Genomic DNA, 22,093 nt, shown 5'->3' on the forward strand with positions numbered 1-22,093 from the left:
ATATATATATATATATATATATATATATATATATATATATATATATATATATATATATATATAAAATGTCGTGCCGAATAGGCAGAACTTGCGATCTTGGCTTAATTAGCAACGCTCATTTTGCCGTATAGGACAAGTGAAAATTTGTGTATTAAATAATTTAGCCCAAATCATTCTGAACCTAACGAAAAATATATATTTGACTGTGTTTGTTTAGTACTAAATTATTGTAAACGTATTTAAAATATATTTAGTTGGGTTAGGCTAAAATAAATTGCTCTTGTTATAATAAGGTTAGGTAAGTTTTCTAAGATTCTTTTGGTGCAAAATTAAAAATTTTTACATTAACATTAATGAAAAAATATATCTTTAAACGTACAAGAGAAAATTTCAGAAAATACTTAATTTTAAATGAGTTCTTGCTAATTGACCAGTTTTACATATTCGGCACCACACACACACACACCCACAATAATACGAGTGATAACTAAAGTTATTAGTTAGAAATGTCGTGAGAAAGCCTGAAATTATCCATTATCCAAAATTATCCAAACGTTTTGGTCTACTAGGCAGCGGTAGGCCTGAAGCAGTGACGTCACGACGTGTTGTGTGCCATTATACATATAAAGTGAAGTGTATATAATGTGAAGTGTATACTATCATAAGTGAAAAGTGAAATCGCGTGAGGAACGAGGGATGTATGAGCACATGTGGTTATAATCATCACGGATGAAGGATCTCCAAAATAGGGATTTAGGCTACGTACGACGACTACGTCATCAGCATCTGGCAACTTGGCACGACCGTTGCCAGCGCAAGTATCACCTATATTGTGGTTTGCATGTCGCAGGTTTGGCTTGGCTTGGCCTTGCATCACTGTTAGATACTGGTCACTCACTCCTGCAAGCTATTACAGTAGTTATTAGCAGTAAGAACACTTAGGAAGCTAGGAAGTCCTCTCTAAACGTGAACAAGGAATAGGATAACAACAGCAATAATTGATACTTAAATCCAGAAAGGACAATAAGCGAAGAGTGTAGCATTTCTAGGAAAGACAGAACAGAGAGGTATAACGGATCTACCCCCCCCCAACCATCCCTCCCTCACACACACACACACAAGGGCAGACACTTATTGAAGCTTTAGACCCTAGTAGCAATTATCGCTTTTTATAACCCAGAATTACTGGTATGTATTAACAGTATCTCCCTGCATACCTCCCCCATACACACACACACACATACACACACACATACACATACACACACACATACACACACACATACACACACACACACACACACACACACACACACACACACACACACACACACACACACACACACACACACACACACACACACACACACACACACTGTAAGTACGTGCCGTTCAAGCCCCAGGAGGTTGGGGGTCAGGTCATAAGAAGTTGTGGGCAGCAAAGGACCACTGAGACTACATTACAACGCACAAGCCACCTACCTTTCAGTACTTAATAAACCCACACATAATTCCACACAAAATTACACACACACACACACACACACACACACACACACACACACACACACACACACACACACACACACACACACACACACATATCCAGACTCACACATATCCAGACTCACACATACACTCCCCCCCTCACCACCGACATCTCACTTCTTCCCCTGATCCCTCCCCTCCCCCGTTCACTCCCCCTCCCCACCCCTCCCCACTCCTCCCCACTCCTCCCCACTCCTCTCCCACATAGCCACAGTTCCTCCACTACCTCCCCCCCCACACTCTGACATACACACTACTAACCTAACATACAGAACTAATAGGTTTCCCACTCTGAGGCAATCAGGATAAAACAAAAATGGGTTGTCAGAGAGCAACAAGAAAAACCAAGGGACAGCAGGAGGAAGCTGCAAAGGAAGATTGGGCAGCAGAGCTCATAAAAAGAGATGAATGGGAAAAGAAACTAGAAGAACTTAGCATGAGAATGGAAGAGAGGATAGATATGGAAAGCAGGAAGTGGGAGGTGCATGTCAAAGCAGCAGAGGCTAGGATACAGAGTAACTGAAAAATTTGAAACAGCCTAAAGAACTAAAGAACATTTTGGGATTGACAACAGAGACTGCTACCTCAGCCACAAATAAGGGGACTGTAGGGAAAGAAGGGGCACAACTGCATGGGGAAGCTCTATCAGAGGAGACTGTAGTAAATGAAAGAGCTAAGCTTTATGTGGAGGCCCTAACAGACAACAACAGAGCCCAAGGAAAGCCGAGAAGGGAAAATGACAGGCCACTGAGCCCAAGTACATTAGCCAGTGAAACTGAAGAAAGGAAAGCTGCAGTGCAGGAAACCAAATTAAATGAGGGGATACACAGGGATACGCAGTGGGAGAATGAAAGGGTGAGGTCAGTCTTTGTGTATGGGCTCCAGGAAGTTGAAGGGGAAACATATGAAGCAAGAAAACAAGGGGAAAAAAAGCAATTGAAAGCATCATGAAAGCAATAGGAGAAGACGACATGACCCAGCTGGAAAATTTTCGGAGAATATGGGGGTTTGTAAAAAAAAGAACCCGGCCAGTGAAAGTGACCTTCCAGACAGAAGCGACTCGGACCAGGATCCTGCAGGAGAAAGCACGATTAAGGGACATGCCGGCATACAGGAAGGTGTATCTCGACAGCGACAGAACGCAAGAAGAAAGGCAGAAACTGAGAGAGATGGTACAAAGGCGAAAGGAGGAAAGAAAGGGGATGGAGGAGACAGGAGATCCCAGACTCGGGAAGAAGATCAAATACAGCCTCCCTCACAACTTCCTATAGAAGCCTCCCAACCAGGTCAACTCCAGTGCAACCAAACACTCTAAATCAAAACACCCATGCCACATCCAATGCCCCCACCCACTACATTACAAACTCCACCCCCACAGCAACAACCCATAGTTCCTTACCAGGTCTCCCACTTCCCCAACCCCAATATACCTCCCAGACCACAGTCTTAGAAAAAAAGTTGAAGGTGTGGTATACAAATGCAGATGGAATAACAAACAAGTATGAGGAGTGGCACGAAAGAATCAAAGAGACATCCCCAGCCATAATAGCACTCAAAGAAACAAAACTCACCAGAATAATAACAGATTCAATCTTTCCATCCGGATACCAAATCCTCAGGAAAGACAGAGGGAGGAGAGGGGGAGGAGGAGTTGCACTGCTCATTAAAAACCAGTGGGATTTTGAGAAAATAGAAGGAATAGATTGCACGGGCGAGAGGGACTACTTAGTAGGAACAATCCAGTCTGAGGGACATAAGGTGATAATTGCAGTAATGTACAACCCACCACAGAACTGCAGGAGGCCAAGAGAAGAATACGATGAGAGCAACAGAGCAATGATCGACACACTAGCCGAGGTGGCCAGGAGAGCACACATGGGGGGAGCAAAGTTACTAGTTATGGGTGATTTCAATCACAAGGAGATTGACTGGGAAAACCTGGAGCCCCATGGGTGTCCCGAAACATGGAGAGCCAAGATGATGGATGTGGTACTGGAAAACCTCATGCATCAACATGTTAGAGACACTACCAGAGAGAGAGGAGAGGATGAACCAGCAAGGCTGGACCTTGTATTCACCATGAGTAGTTCGGACATCGAGGGTATCATGTATGAAAGGCCCCTGGGAGCTAGTGATCATGTGGTTCTGTGCTTCGACTACATAGTTGAGCTCCAAGTGGAGAGAGTAGCAGGAATAGGCTGGGAAAAACCAAACTACAAAAGGGGGAACTACTCAGGCATGAGGAACTTCCTTCAAGACATTCAGTGGGAGAGGGAACTGACAGGAAAACCAGTACAAGAAATGATGGACTATGTAGCAACAAAATGCAAGGAGGCAGAGGAGAGGTTTGTTCCCAAGGGAAACAGAAATAATGGGAAGAACAGAACGAGTCCTTGGTTCACCCAAAGGTGTAGGGAGGCAAAAACTAGGTGTACTAGAGAATGGAAAAGGTACAGAAGACAGAGAGCTCAGGAAAATAAAGAAATCAGCCGAAGAGCCAGAAACGAATATGCACAGATAAGAAGGGAGGCTCAGAGACAATATGAAAATGACATAGCATCAAAAGTAAAGACTGACCCAAAGCTGTTGTACAGCCACATCAGGAGGAAAACAACAGTCAAGGACCAGGTAATCAGACTGAGGAAGGGTGATGGGGAATTCACAAGAAACGACCAAGAGGTATGTCAGGAGCTCAACACTAGATTTAAAGAAGTATTTACAGTGGAAACCAGTAGGACTCCAGGAAATCAGAACAGGGGGGCACACCAGCAAGTGCTGGATGAGGTACATATAACCAAGGAGGAGGTGAAGAAGCTGCTATGCGAACTTGACACCTCAAAGGCGGTGGGACCAGACAACATCTCTCCATGGGTCCTTAAAGAGGGAGCAGAGATATTGTGTGAGCCATTAACAAAGATCTTCAACACATCATTTGAAACTGGGCAACTCTCTGAGGTATGGAAAATGGCAAATGTAGTCCCAATTTTTAAAAAGGGAGACAGACATGAGGCACTAAACTACAGACCTGTATCACTAACGTGTATAGTATGCAAGGTCATGGAGAAGATCATCAGGAGGAGAGTGGTGGGGCACCTGGAAAGAAACAAGTGTATAATTGACAACCAGCACGGTTTCAGGGAAGGAAAATCCTGTGTCACAAACCTATTAGAGTTTTATGACAAGGTGACAGAAGTAAGACAAGAGAGAGAGGGGTGGATCGACTGCATATTTTTGGACTGCAAGAAGGCCTTCGACACAGTTCCTCACAAGAGGTTTCTGCAAAAGCTAGAGGATCAGGCACACATAACAGGAAAGGCACTGCAATGGATCAGAGAATACCTGACAGGGAGGCAATAACGAGTCATGGTACGCGACGAGGTGTCAGAGTGGGCGCCTGTGACAAGCGGGGTTCCACAGGGGTCAGTCCTAGGACCTGTGCTGTTCTTGGTATATGTGAACGACATAACGGAAGGGATAGACTCAGAAGTGTCCTTGTTTGCAGATGATGCTAAGTTAATGAGAAGAATCAAATCGGATGAGGATCAGGCAGGACTACAAAGAGACCTGGACAGGCTACAAGCCTGGTCCAGCAACTGGCTCCTTGAATTTAACCCTGCCAAATGCAAAGTCATGAAGATTGGGGAAGGGCAAAGAAGACCGCAGACACAATATAGTTTAGATGGCCAAAGACTGCAAACCTCACTCAAGGAAAAAGATCTGGGGGTGAGTATAACACCGAGCATATCTCCTGAGGCGCACATCAATCAGATAACTGCTGCAGCATACGGGCGCCTGGCAAACCTACGGATAGCGTTCCGATACCTCAGTAAGGATTCGTTTAAGACTCTGTATACCATTCACGTCAGGCCCATACTGGAGTATGCAGCACCAGTTTGGAATCCACACCTAGTCAAGCACGTCAAGAAATTAGAGAAAGTGCAAAGGTTTGCAACAAGACTAGTCCCAGAGCTACGGGTATTGTCCTACGAAGAAAGGTTGAGGGAAATCGGCCTGACGACACTGGAGGACAGGAGGGTCAGGGGAGACATGATAACGACATATAAAATACTGCGCGGAATAGACAAGGTGGACAAAGACGGGATGTTCCAGAGAAGGGACACAGACACAAGAGGTCACAATTGGAAGTTGAAGACTCAGATGAATCAAAGGGATGTTAGGAAGTATTTCTACAGTCATAGAGTAGTCAGGCAGTGGAATAGCCTAGAAAGTGACGTAGTGGAGGCGGGAACCATACATAGTTTTAAGGCGAGGTATGATAGATCTCATGGGGCAGGGAGAGAGAGGACCTAGTAGCAATCAGCGAAGAGGCGGGGCCAGGAGCAGTGACTCGACCCCTGCAACCACAAATAGGTGAGTACAAATAGGTGAGTACACACACACACACACACACACACACATATATATATATATATATATATATATATATATATATATATATATATATATATATATATATATATATATATATATATATATATGTATATATATATATATATATATATATATAATTGTATGTGTGTGTGATGTATGTGCCAAAGTACCGGTATTGACGAAATTCGGCGATTTTTTAGCAGTATCTGTATTAGAGAGAAGACTATCGGTATCCAGCCTATGATTCTGTAGTAATATTACATGTGTAACTAAAAATATTAAAATTAGCAGTCTGCTTTACGATTGTGATGGTTACTTGCATTCATTTTCTCTCTCACGCATACGCACTCGTGCGCGCGCGCACACACCGGAGAAAAGACGTTGGGGCTTTGTTAACAAGGTACTGAGTAATTGATAACATGGACAGGGAATGAAGAATTCGAGAACGCAGCTGGAAGTTGAAAACACAGATTAGTCACAGGGATGTTACGAAGTATTTCTTCATCCACCTAGTAATCAAGAAATGGAATGAACTAGACAATGGAGTTGTAGAGGTAGGATCTATACATAACTTTAAGTAGATTATAATAATGATTTGAAAGCCTTTTCCTACCTCTCTCATACCTACTCTAGTAGGGCCTGACAAATCTACAGACCAAAACGTTGCCACAATAAAATGTCACGCTAGTTGAATATGTATCCATTTACCTTACTCTTTGGTTCTTTGTAAGTGCTCTCAGAATCTGCAGCCCTGATTTTTCTGAGACTAGTACCTCTTTATGAACTGATACTATACGTAACAGCTTCATAATTTTTCTTGTTTCACAATACCTAGAAACCCTGTTTCTTAAAATTATTTGGAAAAAAAAGAAGTGTTTGAGATGGCTGGGGATTTGTCTACACAGATATGCTTGCCACACAAATAACAACAACTGTCAAATCACAGAACGGGTGGGACTGGAACACGTGGCAGGTGAGTCCTAAAAGTAGCTGGTCAGTGTGTGTAACCGATGGTTCAAGCTGGATCAGTGGTTAGGCCACTGTCCTGAGATTTGTAGAAATCATCTCCTATGAATTCGAACCACAATCATTCTGTAGTTTGTCTGTAAATGCTTTTTTTTATCATCAAATGGGCAGTAACCCATGTCTTTTGCATTGTAATAAGGCATCAAACAAAAAACAAAACAAAAAAGAAAATACCTTGCATAGGTTCTCATACAACAGCCATCAACACAGAAAAAAAAGTCTCCACTTGGAGAGACCCTGAATCACATGCTCTTGCGCACACACCAATCTTGACCTAACGGTCAAATTAGCACTTTGTCTCCTCGTTACCTATTCTCAATACTGTATACAAACATATTAATCATAAATTCTCTCTATCCTTGTAAAATAAAAGGCTGGTCTTAAAGTGAAACATTTTCACTAAAGATTTCCATTCTGCCCAAGCATCTCTTCATTAACTCTAATCTGTATATTCTACGGGAGGGTTTACTGAACATGTACAGAGTAGTAAATTATCCTTCGAACTCTCTTTCCTTAGGTGTCTTGTTATAAATTCAGTCTTGTGCAAGCAGAGGCACTGCTGTCTTCACTTCAGATTTCTGCTTGCTATAACTCCGAAGTTTTTCACATTCTATATAATTGAGCATTACATCAACTAGTTAATAAGTGGCAATGTTTCGCTCTCTACGTTACCAAAATTCAATTAAAGCACATTCTTTATCATAATCCACTGTCTCGAATACTTTACTGAAGGTCAATAAATGTGTGCGGCAAGAACGAACCTTTGTGAATTATCGTCAGTGTGACTGACTATATCAGTAATTGTTGATTTTAACAGTATGCTTATCTCTTCCATATCGTTACGGAATTCGTTTGTCTAGATTGTTCATTTTCTCAAGACAGAACTGATTATTCACTTTGTGAACTCCACAAGTTGTTTGTGAGGGCTATGACGACCTCCTCTACTCTGCTATTGTGTTGTAATTTGTAAATCACGGTGATACCGTCGATGTTTGTGTACCACCTCTTATCCGTAACGGTTTGTAATTAAATAAACAGAGCAGTATGAGATGTCCCATCTTCATTATCATTATTTAAACTTCTCAGTATGATGTAACCCACAACAGTTGGCTAACACTCAATTACCTAGTTTGTTAAAATAACAGGGGCAGCAATTTTAAGGTTTGTCATTACTTTCTCCCCTCTCCGCCCCCTCCCCCGAGGATCGAACCCAGAACTTTTCGATTGTAAGCCTAACGCTTTGACCACTGAGCTACAAGTCCCCTTGCATGTATTAGCCGAATTCAACTCGCGTAGGAAAATATGTAGGACTCAAGTCTGGCCAGCTCGTTCCATAAGCTGACCACCCTCGGATTATACAGTAGTAATAGTTCCTAATGTCCCTGTGGTTCTTCAAAGAGATGTCTTGATACTGCTGAACACGAAAGCATTATGGAGAAGCTTGCGAGACGCATCACGGATACCTTCCAAGGTGTTACTTGTATGAAGAAAGGGAGGGGTAATCATTACGGCTTCAATAAAGTTAATGTAGGTAGCATTTTGTAAGTAAAAATATAAGCATTTCGCCTGCTTATTAGCCCACATCACAGTGAACAGAGAACACACTACTGCAATACGTAAAGATACAGTAACCACTTGATCATTCATATGCAGCACCACAGGACCATGAACTTCCTTAATCAAGTTATGTTTCGGTATTGGAGAAATGGAATCTCCATAGTGTTCTAACACTAAAATATAGTGAAACTGTTTCTCTACGTTCGGTACAGGAGCTGTGAACACCGGGGGGTAGAGTTGATTCAAGTGGCATACTGCTGAAAATATTAAAAAGCGAGACAATGTTTCACTGTTAGCTTGGTCAAGTCTGGATGAAGCAACAGCAGAACGGAACGTTGCCTCAATGTAACTAAAGTTACAACGTTTTACTTAGGCTTTGGGGTGGTGAGGGTCAAGTGCCTCCAAATTAAGGTTCCGATGCTTTAATTCAAAATGCTCGTTTACCAGATCTGAAAGACAGGTGTAGTAGAGGAAAAAATAGCGGGAGGAGGTGGGGCGAATGGAAAGGATGGGTGGAGAGAGGGTTGCCTTGCTAGTCGGGAAATGGATGAAGCTAGGGGAGGCTGAGATATTTCATGCTCTGAGAGACAGAAATATTGGATCGTATTGCGTATTCTGTTTGTTAGCTTTGAGATGGACGCGTTCGATTTGCGCGCGCGCGCGCGTGTGTATGTACTCGCCTGTTTGTGGTTGAAAGGGTTAAGACATATTTCCTGGCCCCGCCACTTCACTGATTGCTAATAGGTCCTCTCCCTGCTCCATGAGCTTTATCATACCTCGTCTTAAAGTATGTATGGTTTCTGCCTCCACTACGTCACTTACCAGACTATTCCACTTCCTGACAACTCTGTGATCGAAGAAATACTTCCTAACATCCCTGTGGTTCACCTGAGTCTTCAACTTGCAACTGTGACCCCTTGTTTCTGTGTTCCATCTCTGGAACATCCTGTCTCTGTCCACCTTGTCTATTCCACGCAGTATTTTGTATGTTGTTATAATGTCTCCTTTAACACTCCAGTCCTCCAGTGTCGTCAGGCAGATTTCCCTCAACCTTTCTTCGTAGGACATTCCCCTTAGCACTGGAACTAACCTTGTCGCAAACGTTTGCACTCTCTCTAATTTCTTGACGTGCTTGATCAAGTGTGGGTTCCAAACAGGTGCTGCATATTCCAACATAAGCCTGACGTACACTGTGTACAGTGTCTTCAACGATTCCTTACTAAGGCATCGGAACGCTAGTCTCAGGTTTCCCAGGCGCCCATATGCTGCAGCAGTTATCTGGTTGATGTGTGCTTCCGGAGACGTGCTCGGTGTTATACTCACCCCAACATCTTTCTCCTTGAGCGAGGTTTGCAGTCTTTGGCCACCTAGCCTATACTCCGTTTGCGGTCTTCTTTGCCCTTCCCCGATCTTCATGACCTTGCATTTGGCAGTGTTAAATTCGAGTAGCCAATTGCTGGGCCAGGTGTCCAGCCTGTCCAGGTCTCTTTGAATTGCGTGTGTGTATGTGTGTGTGTGTGCGTGTGTGTGTGTGTGCGTGTGTGCGCGTGTGTGCGCGTGCGTGTGTGTGCGTGCGTGTGTGCGTGCGTGTGTGCAAGATACCTTAGTAAAATGCGTAAATGCAGTTATGTAAAAACACCACAGTGAAAAAATAAACAGGAAATCCTGAGCGCTTTCATGTGCTTACATCTTCAGAGGATCAGTTTTAAGTCCATTGCTCATGATTTACATTAATGACCTTGACAAAGGAATAACAAGTGACACGAGTAACTTAGGAGACGACACAAAATATAAGTCGATTAGTAAATTCTGGAAAAGATTCCATTAAACTTCAGGAAGATTTATGCAAACTAATGTGTTGGAGTTCAGTGTGGACAAGCGTCCAAGGAACAAAAATAACCCTTATACTTATAAACTAGATGATGTAGAGTTTGATAAATCAAAATGTGAAGAAGATTTAAGAGTTAACGTGAGCAGAAATATAAAGCCAAGGAGGCAATGCCTAAGTGTGCACTATAAGGCTAACAGATTAGTTTGATTTATATCAAGAAGAATAAGTAACATATGTCCAGAAGGTATTGTATAGATCTAAACAATACATCACTTGGAAGGCCTTAGATTAGGCTTCTCAGTTTTGATCGCCATACTACAGAATGGATATAAATGCATTGAAGAACATTCAGGAAAGGATTACAAAATTAATCCACTGTACAAGGAATCTTTCATACGAGGAGAGTCTGAGAGTCCAGAACCTTCACACCCTCGAGAAACGTAGAATGAGAGAAGTGAGGAATAAGTTCAAACACTGCACAACGAAAAGCAAATATTACACCAGAAAAAGCGTCTTTCCTCCACCACTCAACTATAGTGATAATATAGCATTTGTTGTGGTGGAGACGGAAAAAACGTAGAAGAGCTAGATACAGTGATCGATAAACCTTCAGGCTGTAAACACGCAAGTTATACTTTTGTATCAATCTAATCACATATTACTCGGTTAAATAATTTCCAGTAGTTCCTTCATGTGTTAGCCCAAATCACCGACCAGTATGTTTTAAATAGGTGACCCACTGATCAGATCCGACTGGTTCTGAACCCTTGACTGGTCCGAACCCTTGACTGGTCCGAACCCTTGACTAGTCCGAACCCTTGACCGGTTTCAAACGGATTCGTTGGACAACGAAGCAGTCTGTAAACAGACGGGGTTTTAGGCGCCCTTATCAAACACAAACAATAAATATAAAACAGGAACGTACACTGGTAAGCTGTCCTAATATACAAGTACAGTTAGAAATAGAAATACAAATAGCCAGATCTTCACTTTAAGGAGGTTATTAGTAGAAAATTCAAGGGGTTACTAGTAGAACTATAGTAAATCAACCATTCGAATCACATTATGAAGCTCTGTGTAGTCTGCAATCAATCAAACAAATGGGCTTCCACATGGATTACTTGCCATTTTTGTGAAAATTGGTGTTACGCCCCTTGTGCAGATATCCAAGAACTATCTACAAGCAGTATTAAATCAGGGAAGTGTTTTTGGGTATCCCTAAATGAGATCAATCTGTGGACTAAAGTCACATTGGTATTAAAAGAGGATAACATCAAAGCAGCCTTCATAGAAAACCTGGAAGCATTCTATAACAGATGGGAGAATAAAAAGTCTGGGCTGGATGGTATCGCCCTTGGTGCTGGCCATGTAGTCAAAACTGTAAGGCTGGAGGTGCTGCCCTGGTAGACAGTAAATGTGGGGCTGGAAGTGCTGTCCTGGGAGACAGTAATGGTGAGGATGTAGGTGCTGTCCATGTAGTCAGTAAATGTACGCATGAGGGAATGCATATAAATGACCTCGAGGGAGACAGGAGCTGTAGTGGGTAAACAAGAGTAGTCAAGGACAAGATAAAACCAATATTACAAACTAGTAATACCACAGGAGATAGCAAACAAGGGGACTCCAATAGCAATAGTGAGGATATATTACCAGAAACAACTGGTGAGAGCTCCATTGTTAGTACTAGTGAGGATAGGAATGAGACAGGTAAACATGCACCAACAGGGAATACAGTCACAGAAACCCAAGGCAAACGGAAACCAAGCCTGTGCACATACTGTGCACTTGGTATCTGCAAGCATGGGAAATCTGGAAAAACAGATGGGACGTGCAATTTCGACCACCCTAGAAAATGCCGTGCCCATATGACAACAGGAAAATGCAAACTCCCTTCCTGTAAGCTTTTTCACCCTGAAATATGTTCCAATTCAGTACAGGAAAGACTGTGCTATAACTTAAATTGCCAGGCACACCATCTAAAGGGGACAAAAAGTTACAAAACATCCAGACCATGGGAAAACCTGAGTAGCCACAGCCACTCAAGAGGGAGAGGTTTTTTAGTGGCAGGAAGGAAAAAAACTGGCAGGAAATGGCAGAAATCGTACGCCAAACCCAGTCATTTCTGGAGTGGAACCACAGTCAATGGCCTCCACTCCAAACCAACAGATACAGATACTAATGCCGGAAAAAAATCCCCCCCCCCAGTACCAACAATACCACCAGTCCGATGACATTCTTCTTTGCAAATATACAGGGTCTAAAGCCAGCAACGAACAACAAAATACCTTTCATCCGTGGACTGCTTGCAGAGGCAAATGCAATGTTCGCTGCTTTCGCAGAGACCCACATAAAGGATCACTTGGACAACGAAATATGGATCCCAGGTTACAACCTATACAGATGCGACAGAGTGAACAGGCAAAAGGGGGGAGGGGTTGACCTGTATATTGCAGAGTCACTTGTTTGCACAGAACTGCTTAATGCCTCAAATGATGTAGTGGAAGTTTTAGCAGTAAAGATCGAGAACCAAAACCTAGACATTGTGGTAGTCTACAAGCCTCCGGATGCAACGTCCCAGCAATTCCAGGAACAGCTGTTAAAGATTGACCACTGTCTTGGAACTCTGCCAGCTCCTGCACCCAACATCTTGCTCCTGGGGGATTTCATCTTAAGGCACCTAAAATGGAGGAATATAGCAAATAATGTTGTTGCAGTGATAACACCAGGAGGCAGCTCTGACGAGAACTCACACACACACGACCTTTTAAATCTCTGCACAAAATTTAACTTAAACCAGCAAATAATAGAGCCAACTAGACTGGAGAATACACTAGACCTCATCTTCACTAACAATGATGATCTGATACAAAATGTCACCATATCAAAAACAATATACTCAGATCACAACATAATCGAGGTTCAGACATGTATGCGGGGAGCCCCAGACAGGCAAAATGAGATTAGTCACGAGGGAGCATTCACCAAATTCAACATCAATAACAAGAACATAAAGTGGGACCAGGTAAACCAAGTCCTAAACCATATAAGCTGGGAAGATATACTAAGCAACACAGACCCCAACTTATGCCTAGAACAGATTAACTCGGTGGCACTCGATGTATGCTCAAGGCTTATTCCTTGAGGAAAAAGGAGTAGATGTAAAATAGAAAGAGACAGGCGCTCCCTTTACAGGCGACGGAAAAGAATAACAGAGCGGCTAAAAGAGGCCAATATATCTGAAATGCGTAGGGAGTCACTGGTCAGAGAAATAGCAAACATCGAACTTAAGCTAAAGGAATCTTATAGGAGTCAGGAATCGCGGGAAGAACTAAAAGCTATAAATGAAATCGAAAGAAACCCAAAGTATTTATTTTCTTATGCCAAATCAAAGTCGAGAACAACGTCCAGTATTGGGCCCCTATTTAAACAAGATGGGTCCTACACAGATGGCAGCAAGGAAATGAGTGAGCTACTCAAGTCCCAATATGACTCAGTTTTTAGCAAGCCGCTAACTAGACTGAGATTCGAAGATCAAAATGATTTTTTTTATGAGAGAGCCACAGAATTTGGTTAACACAAGCCTATCTGATGTTATCCTGACGCCAGATGACTTCGAACTGGCGATAAATGACATGCCCATGCACTCTGCCCCAGGGCCAGACTCATGGAACTCCGTGTTTATCAAGAACTGCAAGAAGCCCCTATCACGAGCTTTAACCATCCTATGGAGAGGGAGCCTGGACACGGGGGTCGTCCCACGGTTACTAAAAACAACAGACATAGCCCCACTCCACAAAGGGGGCAGTAAAGCAATAGCAAAGAACTACAGACCGATAGCACTAATATCCCATATCATAAAAATCTTTGAAAGGGTCCTAAGAAGCAAGATCGCCACCCATCTAGATACCCATCAATTACACAACCCAGGACAACATGGGTTTAGAGCAGGTCGTTCCTGTCTGTCTCAACTACTGGATCACTTCGACAAGGTCCTAGATGCTCTAGAAGACAAAAAGAATCCGGATGTAATATATACAGACTTTACACAAGCCTTCGACAAGTGTGACCATGGCGTAATAGCGCACAAAATGCGTGCTAAAGGAATAACAGGAAAAGTTGGTAGATGGATCTATAATTTCCTCACTAACAGAACACAAAGAGTAGTAGTCAACAGAGTAAAGTCCGAGGCAGCTACGGTGAAAAGCTCTGTTCCACAAGGCACAGTACTCGCTCCCATCTTGTTTCTCATCCTCATATCTGACATAGACAAGGATGTCAGCCACAGCACCGTATCTTCCTTTGCAGATGACACCCGAATCTGCATGACAGTGTCTTCCATTGCAGACACTGCAAGGCTCCAGGCGGACATCAACCAAATCTTTCAGTGGGCTGCAGAAAACAATATGAAGTTCAACGATGAGAAATTTCAATTACTCTGATATGGTAAACATGAGGAAATTAAAACTTCATCAGAGTACAAAACAAACTCCTTCCACAAAATAGAGCGAAAAACCAACGTCAAAGACCTGGGAGTGATCATGTCGGAGGATCTCACCTTCAAGGACCATAACATTGTATCAATTGCATTTGCTAGAGAAATGACAGGATGGATAATGAGAACCTTCAAAACTAGGGATGCCAAGCCCATGATGACACTCTTCAGGTCGCTTGTTCTATCTAGGCTGGACTATTTCTGCACACTAACAGCACCTTTCAAGGCAGCTGAAATTGCTGACATAGAAAATGTACAGAGAACCTTCACGGCGCACACAACGGAGATAAAACACCTCAATTACTGGGAGCGCTTGAAGTTCCTGAACCTGTACTCCCTGGAACGCAGGCGGGAGAGATGCATGATTATATACACATGGAAAATCATAGAGGGACTAGTACCGAACTTGCACACGAAAATCACTCACAACGAAAGCAAAAGACTTGGCAGACGATGCAGCATCCCCCCAATGAAAAGCAGGGGTGTCACTAGCACGTTAAAAGACCATACAATAAGTGTCAGGGGCCCGAGACTGTTCAACAGCCTCCCAGCATACATAAGGGGGATTACCAATAGACCCCTGGCAGTCTTCAAGCTGGCACTGGACAAGCACCTAAAGTCGGTACCTGACCAGCCGGGCTGTGGCTCGTACGTTGGTTTGCATGCAGCCAGCAGTAACAGCCTGGTTGATCAGGCTCTGATCCACCAGGAGGCCTGGTCACAGACCGGGCCGCGGGGGCGTTGACCCCCGGAACTCTCTCCAGGTAAACTCTCCAGGTAAACTGTATATACATTTCTTTCATATCTCTGATGGGATTTAAAGACATATCCTTAACTCCCATCAGAGGTGGTGGTTCGCCTCCTCTCTACTTGGAGTGGTTTGTAGATCAATGTTACCCAAGTCCCCGGACAAGACCCCTCAAGAGAGGTTCCTTGAGGCTGGTGAGGGGCTCTTGATCTAGGGAATTGGATCTGTGCCCCAGTTCCCTGAAATTAGCCTCAATGCCTTTCATAGTCCCCCTCCCCCCCACAGGCTATGTATAATCCCTACTGGTTTAGCTCTTCCCCCATGGTAATAATCCCTAAACAGGAACAACTGTTGCTGACTTGGTGAGCTGGGTAAGGTAGTTGTCACTTTACCCTTGACTCTGCCAAGGGTAAGCAATCCACTGCGACAAGTTGGTTTGTTTTATTTTTGTTTAAGGTTACCTTCACTGACGTTAGGTTTAAACTTGGCTACTGCACTTTCTCGAAGTCATGACGAAAGTGTTCTCTGGTAACCTCTGTTTTTCATGATATTAGTTGGATCGCACTAGGCTTGTGGAAAAAGTGAAGCTCTCAATGGAAGGAAGCTCACAGATTCTTCATCATCTCTTCAACAGGCGGCTTAGCGGTTGTAGATGTCGCATGGTCTTAGTCACCGTATTTTGTCTAGTCAATCCCGGGCCCCACCATTGTCTGGTTGCCGTTATTGTCAATCGACCTGAAGACAACCTTTCATGTGCGACGATAATTTGACCTACATCAGAATGGGACGTCTTCTTTAATCTACAAGGTTTAGCGTTTCTATAGGACTTTGCACTAGCTCAGATAGCTGCAGACTCCCAATATCATGAGGAATTCATGTCCGTTTCTAGAACTGGTCACCTTGATTTATTTCACTACTTTTTCATAATTGCTTCAGACGGGTTAATGCTTCATTTTTTTATTATTTATGTAATAGATATGGTTTTTATGATAAATATCAATATATTCATTGTATTATTTTCCTTTTATTTGTTTTTCCTGTTTTTGGTTTGCTATAGGAATGAGACTGTTAATGATTCACCTTTCAATTTTCTCCCTCATAAGGGAAAATTTTTAGAGGTATGTAAGTGGCATAAACAAAGACGATATGAATTAATTACTGAGGATATCGAATCAAGAAAGAATTCAAAATAAGTGATTTAAATGAGATATATTTAGATTTAGAAAGGCTCAAAAAGTATTGGTTCTCAGTCTATAGAGGCAATAATGAATAAGAGAAATGTCCAAAGCCTGGTAAAATTATTATGAAGACGTTTCGCCAGTCGGTGGCTCTATCAATTCAATGCAGAGGTTATGTGAAGGCACTGAAGCTGGAAAGAAAAGAAGATTAAATAATTAATCCTTCAGGTAATCAGTCCCCGTAGTCTTGGTGTCTCTGAAGCACTGACAAGATGGTCGCTTATATAAGAGTCAAATGAGTTAAAGCAGTAAAAGCCATGATTACTATGGGCGGACCCACTAGTGGAAGTAGGTCAAGCACAAGAGTTGGCCCAGAGGTTTAGCAAATATGTTGAAGAACGTATACTCTCTACCAATATTACATGTGATGACAAAGGTTTAAAAACCAACAAGTTGAAGAATGAGACAGTTGCACAACATTTCGGCATCTTTATTAAGGAAGCGTTTCGCCAGTCAGTGGCTTCTTCAGTTCGATACAGAGAAGAACGGTGGAATATGAGGAGTTTGAGGTAACAAGTCCCTCAGCCTGGAGTCGATGTGTTCACTCCAGCAACTGATGGCGAAACGTTTCCTCAACGAAGATAGCCAAATATTGCACAAGTGCCTCATTCTTAACTAATGTTCCATGGTGTTGCAATGGCAGATAGTTATGCAGTAATGGACTGTGACACTGTAACAACATGGGATCTTGGCACTGAGGTTATCTTCTTCAACCTGGTTGCTAACCTCAACCCATCTCTTGGGCATGGCTTAGTGGTACTACTAATGGGTCCTCCTGTAGTGACGATGTCTTCTGCTGCACCTCATCTGAATCCTATAAAAGTGACCATCTTGCTGCTTCAGATTCATCAGACTACGGTGGTGAACACCGTCATCTAAGCTGGGACTGATTTCCTTTTCTATTATCTCCAGTTTCAACGCCTTCAAATAACCTCTGTACTGAATTGATAAAAACTACTGACTGGCGATACGTCTTCATAATAAAGATATCCATGTGTTGCACGAGTCTTATCTCGTAACTGTAGGTGAGTGGAACAATCTGTCAATTGGACCATAGAAGGTAAAACCTTGGAGATTAAACAGTAGGATAGACAAATATGAGTAAGACAGACAGGGTTTGATTAAGATCTGTCAATCATGAGGTACTGAAGCTGACGTTTTGAGTAACCTGCGTGTTCAATCACTCTACACAGTGTTGATTGTCATGCACCTCTCATTAGGAAGATTCTTGCCTTTCGTACCACTGGTGTTTGTTTATGGTGTCTAGTGGTGACCATCTTTAGGTATATCTATAAATGTGTTATTCACGTAGCCTTTCATTGCTTAGGACTGGATCCTGTTTGCAACGCCACGTGCGGAGGCAAACCTATTCTTGTTCTTGTATATTTGGCTTTCATAGCTCTAATTCACTTTCGTAATTTGTTTTGCTTTTCATTGCTTTGATTCAGATGGGAATTACTTAATGTCTGTTTATTATTAAGTAAATTGGATGAATTTATTTTTATTTAAAAGTTATCCACTTTTATTACATTTGACTGTTCATGATTTTTTTTGTCTATACTTTTCATAATTGTGATGGTCTCTCCGAAATACTGAGGAGGAGTCATTGGTCAAACAATGCCCAAGGAATGGGAAGTAATCACACCAAATCAAAAGAACAGTAAGGTAACTATAATTCCTTCACCGGCATCAAGGCTCCGTCTCTGCATTGAAGGAAAAATATTCCATATTTAATGTCATATTTGTTCTTTATTGATTGAATCAATTCAACTTGACAAAAAACTTAACTTAAATTTCAGCACGAAGGACAGGCCATACGGAAAGTGCCTGTAAGCACAGCTCTACTGCTGTATATATCAGGTATACATGACGGCACTGAAATTGCATACCAGTAATAGCTTTTTTTAGGGTGCCATCAAATTTTTTTTCCTATGAATAGGTTATGAGAAAGTATGGTTACGAGGTGCGGTAGTTATGACTATAGCTGAGAGTTGTGCTAGCTATGAGTATGTGGTATGGTACTTGTGAATGTAGGCATAAGGTGTGATATGACTATCTTTTAGGTGAGGTAGCTATGACTATGATTATGAGGTTAGGTAGTTATTGCTCTAGATATCAGGTGTGGCAGTTATAGCTATAGTTATCAGTTGTGATAATTACGATTAGTAACGGTATGGTAGTTTAGGCTATGCCTATGACTTCTTGAGTCCAATACAGAGAATAACAGAGGAAGATGAGTATTTGGTAATCAGTCCCTCATTCTGGAGTCTGTGTTCAGTCAGTCAATCTTGAGAAATGTACATGTGCTCTGTACATTTCCGTTATTATCTGTATTGGAATGAAGAAACAACTGACTGGAGAAACGTTGCCTCAGTAAAGATTCTCAAATGTTGCACAAGTGTCTCGTACATATGTATGCATATATATATATATATATATATATATATATATATATATATATAATATATATATATATATATATATATATATATATAATATATATATATTTCAACATACCAGCCGTATCCCACCGAGGCAGGGTGGCCCAAAAGAAAAAACTAAAGTTTCTCCTTTTAAATTTAGTAATATATACAGGAGAAGGGGTTACTAGCCCCTTGCTCCCGACATTCTAGTCGCCTCTTAAGACACGCATGGCTTACAGAGGAAGAATTCTGTTCCACTTCCCCATGGAGATAAGAGGAAATAAACAAGAACAAGAATTAGAAAGGAAATAGAAGAAAACCCAGAGGGGTGTGTATGTATATGCTTGTACACGTATGTGTAGTGTGACCTAAGTGTAAGTAGAAGTAGCAAGACTTACCTGTAATCTTGCATATTTATGAGACAGACAAAAGACACCAGCAATCCTACCATGTATAACAATTACAGGCTTTCGTTTTACACTCACTTGGCAGGACGGTAGTACCTCCCTGGACGGTTGCTGTCCACCCTCTTTTGACAACCCAACACTAGACGAATATGACGCACACCTGAGGTCAACCCTTAAGAAGGCACTGAACCTGTCACTAGAGGATCAGCAATGGGATCAGGCAACCCTCCCAGTACGACTGGGAGGTATAGGGGAGCGCAAAGCAACGCATGTTGCTTTACCTGCTTTTCTGTCTTCATGTTTGGCTTCCAGTGCTTTAGTCAAGAAGAGTGTTCCCAAACGCTTGAGAGACATGGTAGGAGCTCAAGACTCCAGGTTTACTGAAGCAGCGATTCGGTGGGACACCCTTACAGATTCCTCCAGTAGACCAGCTCCTCCCAAAGAACACAAACAGTCCCACTGGGACAAACCGATCATGGAAAAAATCGCCAACACAATGCTCTCCAACGCCTCAGGAAAGGACAAAGCTCGTCTCCTGGTAGTGAAGGCACCACACTCAGGAGATTTCCTGTTTGCTGCTCCCAATTCCTCCTTGGGCACTCGACTAGACCCACAGGCCATTCGGATTGATGTTGCTCTTCGCCTAGCCGCCGCCCCCATCCTCACCGAACATGGGTGTATTTGCGGCAGGGCGACAGCTGATCAATTCGGACTTCATGGTCTCGTGTGTCACACAGAAGAAGGGAAGTATGCCAGGCATGAGGAGGTCAATGATATAAAGAGAAGCCTCGCCACAGCCCGTTGCCCAGCTCAACGAGAACCCCAAGTGCAGAGGTCTGACGGAAGTCTAAAGCGTCCTGATGGAGCCACTATGCTACCTTGGAAGGATGGAAAGTAGATTGCCTGAGACTACACATGTGCCGACACATTGGCAGACACCTACTTGCCATACTCCGTAGTGGAAGGGGGTGGAGCTGCCAGCCACAGGGAGACTCAGAAGATCCGCAAATATGAAGACCTTCCCCCTTGCTATAACTTCATCCCAATAGGGTCAGAGACCCTTGGAGCATGGGGCAAGTGTGCTCTAAAGTTCCTAATAGAGCTGGGTGGAAAGCTCATCATAGAAACAAAGGACCACAGGGCGACCAGCTTCCTCTTCCAGAGACTCAGTGTTGCGATCCAGAGAGGAAATGCCTGCAGCATTCTGGGCACGCAGCCCACCGCCGGGGAGCTGGACGTAGTATCGTAGTTTTGTGAATGTTCTGTCAATGTATTTTGTCTTTAAATAATATATATATATATATATATATATATATATATATATATATATATATATATATATATATATATATATATAGGTAGGAGGTTGGTAGACAGCAACCACCCAGGGAAGTACTACCGTCCTGCCAGATGACTGTGAAACAAAAACCTGTAACTGTTTTGCATGATGGTAGGATTGCTGGTTTCTTTTTCTGTCTCATAAACACGCTAGATAACAGGGATATCTTGCTACTCCTACTTAAACTTTGGTCACACTTCACAGACACGCACATGCATATATATATATATACATACATCTAGGTTTTTCTCCTTTTTCTAAATAGCTCTTGTTCTTTTTTATTTCTTCTATTGTCCATGGGGAAGTGGAAAAGAATCTTTCCTCCGTAAGCCATGCGTGTCGTATGAGGCGACTAAAATGCCGGGAGCAATGGGCTAGTAACCCCTTCTCCTGTATACATTTACTAAAAAAGAGAAGAAGAAAAACTTTATAAAACTGGGATGCTTAAATGTGCGTGGATGTAGTGCGGATGACAAGAAACAGATGATTGCTGATGTTATGAATGAAAAGAAGTTGGATGTCCTGGCTCTAAGCGAAACAAAGCTGAAGGGGGTAGGAGAGTTTCAGTGGGGGGAAATAAATGGGATTAAATCTGGAGTATCTGAGAGAGTTAGAGCAAAGGAAGGGGTAGCAGTAATGTTAAATGATCAGTTATGGAAGGAGAAAAGAGAATATGAATGTGTAAATTCAAGAATTATGTGGATTAAAGTAAAGGTTGGATGCGAGAAGTGGGTCATAATAAGCGTGTATGCACCTGGAGAAGAGAGGAATGCAGAGGAGAGAGAGAGATTTTGGGAGATGTTAAGTGAATGTATAGGAGCCTTTGAACCAAGTGAGAGAGTAATTGTGGTAGGGGACCTGAATGCTAAAGTAGGAGAAACTTTTAGAGAGGGTGTGGTAGGTAAGTTTGGGGTGCCAGGTGTAAATGATAATGGGAGCCCTTTGATTGAACTTTGTATAGAAAGGGGTTTAGTTATAGGTAATACATATTTTAAGAAAAAGAGGATAAATAAGTATACACGATATGATGTAGGGCGAAATGACAGTAGTTTGTTGGATTATGTATTGGTAGATAAAAGACTGTTGAGTAGA

Source organism: Cherax quadricarinatus, chromosome 4 (assembly GCF_038502225.1).
Source record: "Cherax quadricarinatus isolate ZL_2023a chromosome 4, ASM3850222v1, whole genome shotgun sequence".
Taxonomy (NCBI): Eukaryota; Metazoa; Arthropoda; class Malacostraca; order Decapoda; family Parastacidae; genus Cherax; species Cherax quadricarinatus.